A 15,656-nucleotide genomic window follows, 5' to 3' on the forward strand; every position below is an offset into this window, starting at 1 on the left:
GATGCTAGCCCCAGAGTTGAGCATTTTGTATCCCCATACACACTTCCCCCTCCCAAGTTAGCCTTTTGAAGCCATCCTCCACCCATGTCACGAGGTTTCCTGTCCACTGAGTTAGCTGCACGTTCACTTTTGCTGCCCTTTTTCATCCCATTGCGACTGCAGACACTTGCTGTGCCAGTAGCTCATTGATTTGCTGCTGCAGTCTTACATTCTGGCTTATTAGTTACTTAGTTAATCCAACAGACCCCCAGATTTTATACTCCCAACCCTGTGTTTGCTGCTGCCCACAAATCCTTTTTTCAGCAACTATTTCATGTATGTTCCCCTCACCCACCAATTAAATTGTTGCCTCAACTCTTCTGTGTATGTACTGCAGTTGGGGAGTACCCGGTCCACCCACCATTCTCTGGGGTGAACCACCTATGTTATGTACTGGAAAGCCATGTTGAAAAGCACTGGTTGCACCCACTCCCACACATTCACCCATCCGGAAGTATTTCCAGCTCCAGGCTGCAGCCAGTTTAGATCAGGATTCTTCCACCTTGGCATCCATATTACCTGTAGGGTTACATTCTGCAAAGCGGTTAAATTGTTATACCCAGTGTCCCAGGGGAGACTGTATGTCCAGTGTGATGTGTACATAACTGCACGTCCAGGGATTTTCCTCCATGCAGGGACCATTATGATTACACATGGTAACATCACACCCTAATTGTTGGACGCCATAATCCAAACACCCCAGGAGACCAGAGGGTTATATGTTTTTTGGGCCCTCTGTAACAAACCACATGTCTAGATGACTGTTTTTTCCACTGTCATTGATCATGACATATCTTAAGGAATACCATGCAATATTTCCTGATAAATTTGATATTCTCCACCAGATTAGGATCCCTTCCCTTCCAATCCGTACACCACATACCAGCACTGCCAGATTCCCATGCGGGGGGATCAGTGGTACAATTTTCTACGGGTAAATCCTTAAGGTCCTTATCTGCCTTATTACCACAACTTGGGGATGTCGCAGTCCACGCGTTCCCTCCTTTTGCCACTTCATGTCACGGGATCTGGGCAGGGTTTACAACTGTGATTAGCAACAACAATTGTTCCATTCCTGGCCAGGGAATTCTTGGGTTCCCCTTTGTAGGTTCCCCTGTAATATGCATGTAACAATTTATACGTCCTCCTTCTTAACCCCACCTTTTTTTGTGCCTTTTTATTTGCACTTGATTTCCCAACTTGGGTAGACCATGCTTCCCAGGCAGGTCATACAATGCGTTGACCTTTGCTGCTATATGTGTTAACCCTCCTTGTACAATATCCACCAAAATAACAGTAATAACAAAACACAAACATACAACACAATCTTTGTTGCGACAGTAGACCCATGGTGCTCTGACTTATTCTTCCACTGGCACCAGCTTGCTTGTAGAGTGTCTGAAAAACAAAAGAAACATTTCCCAGCCCCCTGGTGGGGACAGATTATTGCCTTTTACAAATCTGCTTGCTAATTGCAGGAAAAACAGAAGGATTGCCTCCACACTGTCCTTGTTTTGTTCTATAGTTAGTTCAGTGAATTATCCCACTGTTCATTTATGAAATTCATGAGGTGGTGTACCTCAGTTTCCCCTCTTGTACAGCAGGCCACGTTTATAATGGTTTCTCTGCTGTGCCTAGCTTTAAGTTTATTCACATGTAATAGGTGAGAAGCATTATTGCTATATAAACTAACAACAACATTAGCATCAAATCTATTACCAGTGGGTGTTTTTCAGTATCTTGTTATACCATCCGTTTTATTTGGACAATTTGCCTTTGAGGCCAGTATGTTCATTACCCTCTTGAAATCTTTGCATAGGCTTTAATTTAATTATATGCTAGGGGTTTTGGTGAATTACAACGTAGAGATGTCATGCATGTAAGCAGACTTCTTTTGTACCTGTCGTCAGATTTCAGCACTGCATACACACACAAAAAGTATATTTTTTTCTACTTAGGGTTAACAATTCCCTCTCCTATTCTTAGGGTTGACTTCTTTTTTCACCTTCCTCTGGAAGTCATAATTTGAGTCTTCTTGCTTACAAGTAGCTTATTTGCTGACCAGGTATACTTATTATTTGCAGCTCCTTTGTGCTGCCATTTATGGGCAGTTCTCTCCTCCTATTAGCTAGGTAATTTGCATCCACAGAGGCTTTCTGGCTCGCTTTTGGATCCAAAGCCATTAGCAGCTCAGAGACTTTGTCTTAAAAGGGACACAATTAACTTCCACCAGAGTTTTGATTTCTTTCCACTTTCAACTCCTGCTTCCAAAACACACAGCCATTTGAAAAAGAAAACACAACCTATTGTGGCTCCTTATGGAGCCCTAATAGGATTTAAATTAAGTAGCAGTTTTCTTTGCATTTCTTTTACCCTTTCTACAATATAAACTGCACAAGTTCTGGGAAAATGCACACCCCTTCCATAGTTCAACTCTACAACATTATATTAGCCACATCAACTTTCACACAAGGTGTTATTGCCTCCCTGTGCTCACAGAGTTCTCATGCACCCCCACCACAGCGACAGTCCTATCACCCAGAGCCACCCCAAGGCTCAGTACTCCCAACATTGTTCCCCTTTTCCTTCTCTTTTTTCCTGTGCACACACAAAAAAAGATCCAGAATGTCTCCCCCCATCCCCTGGCCCCGGCCGCCTCCCACCACAACCATGACTTTGGTCTTATGTTTTAAAACATATTAAACTTTATAAAAAGAATTGAGGTACCCTTCATGGTTAAATGTGAAATACCAAAGCCAAACAAAACTGGTTACCTGTGTCTGGCAAAAAGTGTCAGTTCTGCAACTTTGAGTGAAAGATTTGAATGGATTTTTAGTGGTATTATTTAAAACCAAAATAAAACCAATTTATTTTAAACCTACAAAAGAAGAGTTTTACAAACCAGGAGTGTTGATTTAGGTCCTTAAAACTTCACATATTTACACAATATATATTTACACACACACAAAGATACATACATATTCTATTTAACATTCCTTGCACTGCTATCATTACTTTTTACACAACTGTACCCCGATTACACTTCCATCTTGTACAATCGGAGGCAGTCAGGTTAATAGAAACCCCTTACGTTCCTTTAGTGATTTTGATTAACTCATCCAATAGTCAAATAATATAGATTAGAGTATCTGGCTGCCTGCAGCAGTCCTTTGCAGACCATTTTTGTGGGAAAGGGCCCATTTTCCCTCAGAATAGCTATAAAGGCTCCTGGGGACAAAAACATAGCGGTGGTAGTAGCCACCTGACCCCTTTGTATAATTTATTTAACTACCAGGGTTCCACCCAATGTGACTGTATCGAGTTGCACAAGTAATTACATTTACATAACTGGGTTTTATTATCAAACCAAAAACTCTTTCAAATTGTTACTCTTTAACATCTTCACAACCGTTACCTTTTAACATTTCCACAACTCTTATTTGTTTACTTCCCCCCAGACTCTGTAGTATTCATTTCTGCAAACTGGCTTTTACCCTTTACTGTCTTCACCTTGGGATTGTTCAAAAAGGCAGTAAAAAACTTTTATCTCCTTGGTCGTCTTTTACTCTAAAAATTTCAATGGACTCCAGCATGCTTTTTCCAAACAAACATTCTACATGAATATATAAAGTACCCTCCATTAAAACTTCAGAAAAAACAAAAGTGTGAGAGAGGGGTAGTGGAGGAAAGCAACCAATTAACCCTGAGAAGTTATTTTAAAGTACAGGCTAACAGCAGCAAATTAAGCAAAATGAGGAGGAGGAGAAGAAAAAGAAGAAAAGGATATAGTTAGCTTTGAGCAAAGGGTAGGGCTACCTAAGTTTAAACAGTTGGGAACCCTTATCCCCAGGTTTTTATCCTGGCTCTGGGAGAAGAGTGGGGGTTGTTACCCGCTCCTGCAAACCCTGCCATTTTTCACTTTGAAACTTTTTTTTTCCTCCAGTTCCCTAGGACCAAGTCCCAGCTCCTGTCTCTTAAGACGGTCTGTTAACTTTGCTTTTGACTCCAAACTCTGTTGTGCCAAATCATCTTTAACCACCCCTAAGTCTAATTTACAATCCTCCAGTAGCCTTCACTGGAGTAGCACCAAACTTGAAAGATTACTGGCAGCTTGCCATAATGCTGCCTTTACTTCAAACCTCTTACAAATGGACTTAAGTGCCTCCCTTCCCTGGAAGGCATCCTGTCCCCATGGGCATGGACCTCCTTCTGCTACCCATTTACCAAGGGTGGGCTCCTCCGCAAGCCGCCATCCCTCTGGGTCCCCTAACGCTGCCCCTGTCAGGGTTCCTTCCCCACTCTGAACTCTGGGGTACAGATGTGGGGACCTGCATGAAAGACCCCCTAAGCTTATTCTTACCAGCTTAGGTTAAAAACTTTCCCAAGGCACAAACTTTGCCTTGTCCTTGAACAGTATGCTGCCACCACCAAGCGCTTTAACAAAGAACCAGGGAAAAGGACCATTGGAGGAGTTCCTCTTCCCCCAGCAATCCCCCCAAACCCTTTCACCCCCTTTCCTGGGGAGGCTTGAGAATAAACAAGTTGAACACAGACCAGCTTGGGTTTCTTAGGACCCTAAGAACCCAATCAGATTCTTAAAAAACAGAACTTTATTAGAAGAACAAAGCAAAGATAAAAGAAACACTCTGTAAGATTAGAATGGAAGATAATCTCACAGGCAGTCAGATTCAAAACATAGAGAATCCCTCTAGGCAAAACCTTAAGTTACAAAAAGGCACAAAAACAGGAATACACATTCCCTCCAGCACAGTGAATTTATAAGCCAAAACAAAGAAAACCTAATGCATTTTCTAGCTAGATTACTTACTAACTTTACAGGGGTTAGAGGGCTTGCATCCTTGATCTGTTCCTGGCAAAGGTATCACACAGACAGAGAAAAGCCTTCCCCCCCCCCCCTCCAGATTTGAAAGTATCTTGTCCCCTCATTGGTCATTTTGGGTCAGGTGCCAGTGAGGTTACCGTAGCTTCTTAACCCTTTACAGGTGAAAGGATTTTGCCTCTGGCCAGGAGGGATTTTATAGCACTGTATACAGAAAGGTGGTTACCCTTCCCTTTATATTTATGACAGCCCCCCATTTCCTTTTTAATGTCATCCCAGGTTGACCCCTGCACCTGAAATGGGCCTTGATTCTTCCATAAAAAATCCATTACACCGACTTGCCAGAACCCACAACTACCATCATGAGAGCCTGCCATACCCCCTCCAAGCAGCTGCGTGGATTGTTGTGGAGGGGGACTTACCGGGCTGCCACTCATCTGTCTGACGTGATGCATCCGAGTCACGGCACCAAGATGTTAAAGGGGTTTCCTTTCACCCTCTCCCCTGGTTCTTGTCACGTAGGCAGAAAGCAGAAGACCAAAAGTCCGAATTGCAGACAATGCGATGTTTATTGGAGTTAGTTTCCAAGCAAGCATATTCCGAAGCCCTTCACACCAATCAGTCTTATTTCTATACGCCGATTGGTCCCCAGTGTTCCGTTTCCAGCTCTGACGCCTCAGAGTGTTTACCCTGTGTCCCCCTTCCCAGCTCTGACACCGCAGAGTGTTTACCCCATCAAGGTTCCTTCCCCACTCTGAACTCTGGGGTACAGATGTGGGGACCCGCATGCAAGACCCCCTAAGCTTATTTTTCCAGCTTAGGTTAAAAACTTTCCCAAGGCATAAATTCCACCTTGTCCTTGAACAGTGTGCTGCCACCACCAAGTGATTTAGACAAAGAACCAGGGAAAGGACCACTTGGAGTCCTATTCCCCCAAAATATTCCCCCAAGCCCTACACCCCCTTTCCTGGGGAAGGCTTGAGAATAATATCCTCACCAATTGGTACAGGTGAACACAGACCCACCTTTGGATCTTAAGAACAATGAAAAAATCAATCCGATTCTTAAAAGAAGAATTTATTTTAAAAAAGATAAAAGAATCACCTCTGTAAAATCAGGATGGAAGATAACTTTACAGGGTAACAAAAAGATTCAAAACACAGAGGATTTCCCCTCCAAGCAAAACTTTAAAGTTACAAAAACAGGGATAAACCTCCCTCTTAGCATAGGGACAATTCACAAGTTAAAACAAAAGATATTCTAATGCATTTCCTTGCTATTACTTACTATTTCTGTAATATTAGATGTATCATTTCAGTGGGAGCTGGATTATTTGTTTGGTCTCTCCCTTTGTCTCTGGGGAGAACACACACAGAGCACCAAACAAAGCCTTCCCCCCCCCCCCGATTTGAAAGTATCTTCTTTCCCCATTGGTCCTTCTGGTCAGGTGCCAACCAGGTTATCTGAGTTTCTTAACCCTTTATAGGTAAGGAGGGATTTTATGCTACCCATAGCTGTATATTTATGACAATCCCGTGTCCCCCTTCCCAGCTCTGACTCAGCAGAGCGTTTACCTCGTGTCCCTGTTCCCCATTCCCTTTTCCCATTTCCCTTCCCCCAACTTCCTGTTTTACCCCAGTTTATACAGCAATATTCTCAGGTATATCTTAACCAATCATTTTACTAAAATTTAAATAACCAATCCTAATATATTGTAACATAATTTTTTAACCAATTATATCCCACTATCCTAATTAACTTACACCTGGCAAAATTAATTATACAACAGGACAGAAACAATTAAAGAACCAGACAAATTAACAATAAAAAAGTGGGGGCCATAAAAATAAAACAGTACAGAAATGAGGGTTTCAGCTATCAAACTAAGTTTTTTTTAACCATCTTAAGATCTGTTTCTTTATCTGGTGGTGATGGGCACTATCAGGAAAGGATCATCTTCCTAACAGCCCAATACCACCTTATTTCAGTGTAACTGGTTTGGAATGTGAGGATGTGACCATACACTTCCCAGTTTATGGCTGCCCCTGCTGCTTCACCAAAGGCCTTAGCAGCCTAAGAACAAGGCCTCAGACTATCCTAGTAAAAGACGGCCCATACCCAGGCAGACTATTTTGATTCTTTGTTTTTATACCTCTATAACTAGTTAAGTGATAAAAATACACCTAAATTCTTAAAGTATAAGCCTTTACAGGCAGACCTCACTATCTATATTCTAATATACACCAGTGCAAATCCAGCATAACTTCATGGAGTTCAGATTCACACTGCTGTAACTGAGAGCAGAATGTGCGTCAAATTAATTCCTACTGTAGCTCCTCTGGAGCCAAATTTGATCAGGTTAGATTTGATTCACTGATTTTCTTTACAAAGGAAGGGGCATTGTGGTTGAATGCACTCAGCACAGGGTTGAAAGCATGAAACTTCTGACTTAACCCTAGTGGCTGTCATAGTGGGGGAGAGAGGAGCTACCCTAAAAAAAAATCCCTATGAATAAATTGGAGTCAGTAATGCTGGGAGAGAATGACTGGGCACTAAAATTCTCTTTAAAATTTATGGGCAGCTCACTCCCAAAACTGGCTACCCTGAAGAACCCCAGTTTTAGGAAGGTTTCACGAGGTACCAGAAATCTAGTTAAAAATCAGAAATTCACAACATTATGGAAATGGACAATAAGCCTCATAGACAACATTCAGCACCATGAATTCATGTATTTAAAGTAAATATAACTGAGTTGTTAAAATTCAGTTACAATAAGAGATGGTCTGTTACAGGCTATTGCACCTGCTCAGAGACAACAGAAGAAACAGCAACACGCATTCAGCATGAAAATACATCCTTGATTAGGCGACTGTTGGTAACTGAGGGCTGATTTACACTTAAAAATTAGGTTTCAGAGTAGCAGCCGTGTGAGTCTGTATTCGCAAAAAGAAAAGGAGGACTTGTGGCACCTTAGAGACTAACCAATTTATTAACAAATAAATTGGTTAGTCTCTAACGTGCCACAAGTCCTCCTTTTCTTTTTGCTTAAAAATTAGTTTCACAAAGCTACATTGCTCAGAGCTGCGAAAAACTTTGCACCCTGACCACCATAGATAGAATTCTTCCATCTACCCACCCATCACCTCTCGGAGAGATGATTAACTACATTGACAGGCAACCTCCTTCCATCAATATTGGCAGCATCTACGCTATGGCATTACAGTGGCTTGAGTGGCAGTTGTACTCAGGAATGTGCCATGAGAGCAAAGGGCTAAGTGCCTTGCTTGACATCACTAGGTGAGTGAAAACACTAACTGTGCTACCTACGGCTTCCCTAAATAATTCAATTTCAGGCCATGAGACAAAGACATGTCAGATTACGTGGACCTCCATGTAATCAGGTTTAATAAAATAGGAGGTTTACAGTATATGTATTTTCAGATCATCCGTCGGTGGGCAGTAATTCAATCCTTAACCTCCAATGGTTAATAACTACAGCCTAATCCAGGCACTATTTCTTTCTTCCCAGTACCAAACACAACTGAATAAGTAGCCCAGTGGATTTCAAAGGCACTGTTGTCCAAGTCCTCAGCAGTATTTAGGGTCTAGGCCTGTCTCTGCCTTAATCCAAAAGTACCCCAAAACCAATAAGCTTCAGAAGGATCTCATTCCTCTGAGTCCAGGCTTCTGCTCCTGCCCATGTTGCCAATGTGCAGGCTACCTGAGGGGAAGCTCATGAGCAACTACTTTGGAAGTAACTGAGATTTTGTTGCAGCCTGACACATACTGGGGGGAGTGTCTAGGCTTTTTCTCCTTAAAATTTGCTCCATTGTTATCCCATAAAGCGCCACCAGTGATAGCTATAGTTAAAGCACAGGGTAGACTGGCTTCTGGCATCTCAACCAATTTATCTCAGCCAGCTCAGCACAGTTCTAGGCATCATGGCAGTTAAGACACTCGGTGGGTGACGGATCTTGTGATAAATGAAGGGGTGGGGGGCGGTTAAGCCCTGTATATGAACACCCAGCCAGCCAGCCAGCTGTAAAATTCCTCTTGGTGTCTGTTCTCTGCTTCCTTTATCTGTAAAGCGTTAACAAACCAACAGGTAAAAGAAAAAGGAGAGGGCACGTGACCAAAAGAGCCAATGGGAAGGCTAGAACTTTTACATTTGGGAAATAAACTTTCCCTTTGTCTGTTGTTCTCCAGAGAAGGAGACATAGAGCAGCAATGTTGTGTAAGGCTTGAACCAGGTATGAAAGTTCATTTTCCATACCTAGAAGAAATTATTTGGATAGTGAATGTTTAGTTAGACAAAGTCAGGTTTATTTTTTATTTTGGCTTGTGGATCTCCTCTGTACTAACCCCAGATGCTTTTGTTTGCTTGTAACCTTTCAGCTGAACCCCTAAGAAAGCTATTTTGGGTGCTTGGTTTTTGGAATTGCCCTTTTAAAATCTAGCAAAAGCCTATGTTCATTTTCTTTCTTTTTGTTTTTAATAAAATTTACCTTTTTTAAGAACAGCATTGGATTTTTGGTGTCCCAAGAGGTTTGTGCATGCAGTTTGATTAGCTGCTAGCCGCAGCTAATTTCCTTTGTTTTCTTTCTCAGCTCTTCCCCGCTGAGGTGGGGGGTGAAAGAGCTTGAGGGTACCCCACAGGAAGGAATTCCCAAGTGCTCCTTCCTCGGTTCAAAGAGGTTTTTTTGCATTTGGGTGGTGGCAGCATGTACCAAGCCAAGGTCAGAGAAAAGCTGTAACCTTGGGAGTGTAATACAAGCCTGGAGTGACCAGTATTAATTTTTAAAATCCTTGCGGGCCCCCACTTTCTGCACTCGGAGTGACAGAGTGAGGATTCAGCCTTGACAGAGCCTTTTCTAGCTAGCACTCAAACACTTACTATTACCGATGGAGCTTCACCATGCCGGTGAAATGGTGGCAGATTTCCTCCTAAAGGCTGGTGTAGGTGGGCCTAAAGAATTACGGGTCAGATTCTGTCTTTGGGCTATGCATACTCCTGAAAATCCCATCCAAAAGGGAAACTGATGGAAATGATATGCCACAAACTCTGTGTAAGGGGAATTCTAAGACGGGGGTCTATAAATCAGAGTCATGGTCTGCCTGCTCTAGTGTATACCTGATGTACCCTTCTTCTTCCACCACAGACACTAGTAATCTGGAGTAATGGTAAGGGGCTGGCTGCAGCCCACAGCATGGACATAAAAGAATGCTGCTTCTGCGTGCAGGAGGAGAGAAAGATAACAGCTAGAACTTAACCCACAGCTAAAGCAAATGGTTCAGAGATGGAAACAAACCTAAGCTTCCAACTATTACAGTTAAACTGGCAGTTTAAAAAACTATTTAAAAATTTTAGAATACTCTGTAAAAGGCCCAAAGAACAACAGCAGAAGAACAACAGCAGAGAGGTTTTTTTAAAAAATGTATTTCTAACAAAGGCTGACAGAAAAGGCAATAACGTAACTGGTTTTGCAGTGTCAGGTACATCTTCTGAAAGTTGCTAGAGTGACAGCACTGGCTATTGGAGGCTGTTTGTCCACAGAGCAAGTAGAGTATTGAGGTCAGTAGCGTAAGCTTCCCTGCAGCGTATTACCAATGTGTCTCAACCCTGTTCTGGACGGATTATAGGAGCAAGAGGAGTTCAGAGACTCAATGGCCCATTCAATCTTTCCCTCCCTGCTGAGACTAACAAGGAGACCAATTCAAGACAATTATTGGGGTGTTTTTGTGATTTGGACACAAGTCTGCCAGAGAGTTGGAAGACCCCAACTCATTTCACTTGGGCCACCAAACAGCCATGGTCTTTATCACTAACCTGGGCAAAATTAGAACAAGTAAACTAAAGAGCTTTATTCCTCTTTACCAATTCCCCGATCCATCTAATCCACTCGCTTTTGTGTATACCATAGGCATGCTGTAAATTGCTGCAGTAACATACAATTACTAGACACCGTGATCAGTATGATGCCCCACTTTCCATTTCCAGCCTATCTTGGAAGTGGAGGAATTAATATCTTTTTGATCTTGATGGAACATAGGTTTAATGAAACACAGCTAGAGGCCTTCACAAAATGGGATTTCCTGTTCCCAATATTGCCAATTCCAAATGTTCAAAAATCATGAGACTGTATTTAAAATCATGAGATTATGTAAACATAATAGATTTGGTGTTCTTTTTCTTTGTCTTCTTCTTTTTGAACCTCGAGTGCATTGAGGTCACATTCTGAAGCTTTCTCTAGCACCATGAGGGCTAGACGCTCATTTTTCTGTAAGAATGAAGGCTGAAATGATCATATATCCCCTTGACTCCAGGAGCTGGCGCTTTAAGGAAAACAATGACTCATGACAAAATCATGAGAATTGGCAACACTGCGTTCCTAATGGGACAGCAATAGACATTTGGCCAGAATAGTTGGAAGGAAAGTGGCTGTCCTATAAAGAAATACAGGGAACTTTTCTGGCTAAATTTTCAACCTCCAGAGAAAAGCATCATCAACCCCTAGTTAATTGCAGCACTTTGTTATTTACAAATAGATAACTGGGATGAGGATTACAAGATTGGGCCCACAGTTTGAAAATGATTCCCTTTGGATTGGTTTTTATTTCTTGTATGTATATATACTGTTAAATACTTGGTGATACTTTTACCACAAACCTACCTTAAATCTGCATGGTTTAATAACACAGAGATTGAAAAACTCACAAGAAGATAATTATACTAATGTGTAGGAAGAAAAGTGATAACCCAAATAACAAAAACAGAAATTAAATTAAACAGCCTGTTAGCATTAGACCCACATGGGTTTTTACATGGATCAAGAAGTTAAAGACAATACCGCAGGTTTGGAGGGGGCACAAGCAACAAACCTGATTTTGTATAAATAAGTCTCAGGATATGGCCAAGGGCAACCTACTGGAAAATAAATAGCCAAAAGTGTTAATGAAATTTTCAGGGAAAGTGGAAGGAATTTTATTTATGGGGATAATTTTTCTTAACTACATAATATACATTTTACAGTAAGGTCTATCACATTGACTATGCCTTGGAATTCTGTGAATGCTTCTATTCTTTTCAAAAATTGACAGACTCATGATTCATACAAAGAAAAGATTAAGGACTTGTCTGCGCGACCCACACTTTGCCGGTATAGCTATGGCAGCAGATAGAGCATAAACAATCAGAAGGATTTTCTGCTGGCATAGCCACACCTCCCCAAAGATGCTGATAGAATCACTCTGCAGTTGCAGCTACACTGCAGGGGGGGGGGAACACATGGAAAACCATGTTGACTTGTCCACAAAACTTTTTAGTGTAGACCAGACCTGACTAAGCCTGAGAGAAACAACAGAAAACACCATGGAAATAAAGGGCAAAGAGATCCAAGCACTAACAACCTGGCAGGAAAGATGTGAAAGAACAGAGAGCAAAGGGCATTTCCTGCAGTGAAACGTGTGAACAGCATAATGAAAAAAAATTGCAGGCCAGGATTTTGTTGTGAAACTGCAACTTTTAACAACACACAGCAACTTTTTATAATTGCCGGAAACCTGAGTGGTGCTGCTGTAACCTTTGGGTCGGCTAGAGTTCACTTCATTTTCTGTCTCCAGTGCCTTAAAAAAAACAACCCAACTCCCACAGAAAGTAGCTGGAGACCCAGAGTTCAGTCTCTAAGGATTTTCAGCAAGGATTGCACAGGGTCAGCCTCCCCACATTCAAGTCCCCAAAGGAACTAAAGAAAAGAATTTAATTCAATAACTTTATAAAATCTTATTATAAAGAAACAAATAATAATCTAATGTTTACAGCATGATACGGCTATTTTATAATCCACAGACATTACCTTCACCATTATCCATAAACGTAAATAAATAAAACAAATTAAAATCTGAAGAGTTCAGTCTCCACAAAAATACAAGAAGAAACTGAAAGTTCCTAAAAACTTAGGTTTTGTTCACCTACGTCTCAGTTAGAGTCTTTGATCACCAAATCTATACAGTCTGCTGAGTCTAAAACAACATCTTTCCTCCACCTGCTTGGAGGACTCTTCCGTTGGAATGCATGCAGACTCTTTCTCTGCTGAAATCACTGCTAGTCAGTCGGCTAACTCATTAACAAAACACTCATTAACCAAACACCCAGTAAAGCGTATAGATGTAGACAGCATCACACTGACCCTCTAGGGCTCTACAACAATCACACACCCTTATCCCACCATCTAGATCCTTAACAAGTGCATAGAGGAAACTGAGGCACCCACAAAGTAGTCAGAGAAAACATTATCAAATTTATTTGAGCATAAGCTTTCATGAGCTACAGCTCACTTCATCCAATGAAGTGAGCTGTAGCTCACGAAAGCTTACGCTCAAATAAATTTGTTAGTCTCTAAGGTGCCACAAGTCCTCCTTTTCTTTTTGCAGATACAGACTAACACAGCTGCTACTCTGAAACCAGAGAAAACATTAAGAACATTCCCACTTCATAACACCTGTATACAACCAATTATATACTTTAAAAGGTGTAAAATAATCAAGTATTGTGCTAAACACAATCATACCCCAAACTGACTGCCAAATTTTTAAGTTGCGTGTTTTTCCCCCCAGGTGAGGGCTCTGGGGTGGGGCTGGGGATGAGGGGTTCACACTGAGCAGGGGGCTCAGGACTGGGACTCAGGGTTGGGGTGCTGGGGGCACAGGCTCTGGGGTGGGGCAGGGCTAGGGACATGGAGCTTGGGGTACAGACAGGCTGCCCCAGGGCTAGGGTCAGAGAGGACTCTTCCCCCCCCCCCCCCCGGCAGCAGCGAACTCCGGGTGAGGGACCCCTCCTCTTCCCCCCCAGCACACTCACTCTGTACATGCTCCTAGGGCCCCACTCAGGTCCAGGAAGCTCCCTCGCCTCCCCTATGGTGGGTACTGAAGGGGGGGGGGGTGGCTGCCATTGTCTGTGGCCTCCCATACTGCTGCCCCTGACCAGGGATGAGAGTAACTGAGGCCACTTACCGGTATGGGGCAGGGCCTCAGGTGGAAGGGGCGGGGCTTGGGGTCAGCACCCCCCAGCCAGCCCTTCCAGTCCGGCTGGCCTGCGCAGCCCCAGGGCTCCCGTGTTGATTTAAGGGCCCAGGGCTCCGGCCGCCGCTACTGCTGTAGCGGCAGCGGCGTCCGGAGCCCTGGTCCCTTTTAAATCGCCGGCCCCAGGGCAGCTGCTCCCTTTGCCCATCGGCAGCCGGGGCGGCCAAAAGGGGCAGGAACCTTACAGCGCTGCAGGGTCCTTTGCCGCGGCCCCGCCAACGCGGGGGCGCAGCAACATTAAAGCACCGCGGCGGCAAAGGACCATCCTTAAAGCGCTGCTGCGGCTGCGCTTTCATGTCCCTGCCCCTTTTGCCTCCCCTGTCGGCGGCCCTGCTGGGACGGACCCGACCGGCAGGGCCGCCGACGGGGGAAGGGGCGGTGACGTTAAAGCGCTGCCATGGCAGCGCTTTAAGGACGGTCCTTTGCCGCGGCAGCGCTTTAACATTGCTGCCCCTTCCCCCCCCTCCGTCGGCGGCCCTGCCGGTACGGACCCTACCAGCAGGGCCGCCGACAGGGGAGGCAAAAGGGGCAGGGACATTAAAGTGCTGCCGCGGCATCGCTTTACTGTGGACTGGGTATGGGCATGTGCGGGTTCTTACTGGTACGCAGTACCGGCCCCTGCCGGCTCACTTTCACCCCTGCCCCTGACCATAGCCTCACTGGGCGTGGGGGGTGGGGCTGCCCCTTGCCCAGTGTGGGGCGTGGGCGTGGGGGGAGAGGGCTGCCAAGCACATGGGTGCCTCCTCCCCCTCCCTGGTGCAGCAATCAGCTGCCTGCCTCAAACTGCTGCTGGGTCTCCTGTTACCAGAAGCAACAGCAGCCGGCAGCTGTGCACACAGGCAGGTATGCTCCGGGGAGGAGCACGAGGCGCTCTGGGGCTGTGGGGTAGTCACATGGGAGGGGGGCCAGCAGGTGGGGGCTAGGGCCCAGTCCAGGCAGGGCCAGGGGAGAGACCCAGCTCCAAATGTTGGTGGAGCAGGGCCCCTGGCTCTGAATATTCCTGGTGCCAGGGCTGCACGAGCCCATATAACTCGCCGCCTATGCCTGTGATTGTTGGGCCTATTTCCGATCCTCCGTCCGTTAACGTATCCAGGCAGAGTTCCTCTGGTCAGCATCCACTGACTCCCTTGATGCCTTCAAGGAGCAGTGGGCGCTGTCCAGGGTTCTCTGCTCGGTGTCGCCATCTGGTTCCCTTCGTTTGACCCTTTGACTGCACTCCTGTCCCTGTTATTTCATTAGTTGTCCCCCATACTTATTTGGTTTCCAGGTCCTGTGGACCCCACTCTTAGGCTGGGGGGGCGATCCTTTAGCAGTGGGCACTTCCTGGATCCCAATAGGAACAATGACCCAGACACAACTCACTCCTACCTCCCTGCAATGGGTCTCTTAAAGAGATATCTCCCTATTGGGCACATGCGTTACACTGCGACCCCATGCACCAGGTTGCAACACCACTCATTTAAATTTGGCCCAATTGCCCCTCCATCATGTTTGCCTTTGAGAGAGGATGCACCATCTCTTCTGTGCTGCTGCCATGCTTTAGCAGGTAGGCTGCATGACTTTGAAGAAAGTGCTGGCACTTATGTATGGGTGTGCACTCAAGGCTGATGCCCTTTGTGGGGGTAAAAGAAGCTCCTCATTCTTCAGGAAAAAAAATGGGTGACGCCTGAGACAAGAACCCCAGGCTCCAGAAGCGTGT

The sequence above is a fragment of the Caretta caretta genome, chromosome 9, assembly GCF_965140235.1.
Source record: "Caretta caretta isolate rCarCar2 chromosome 9, rCarCar1.hap1, whole genome shotgun sequence".
NCBI classification, from domain to species: Eukaryota; Metazoa; Chordata; order Testudines; family Cheloniidae; genus Caretta; species Caretta caretta.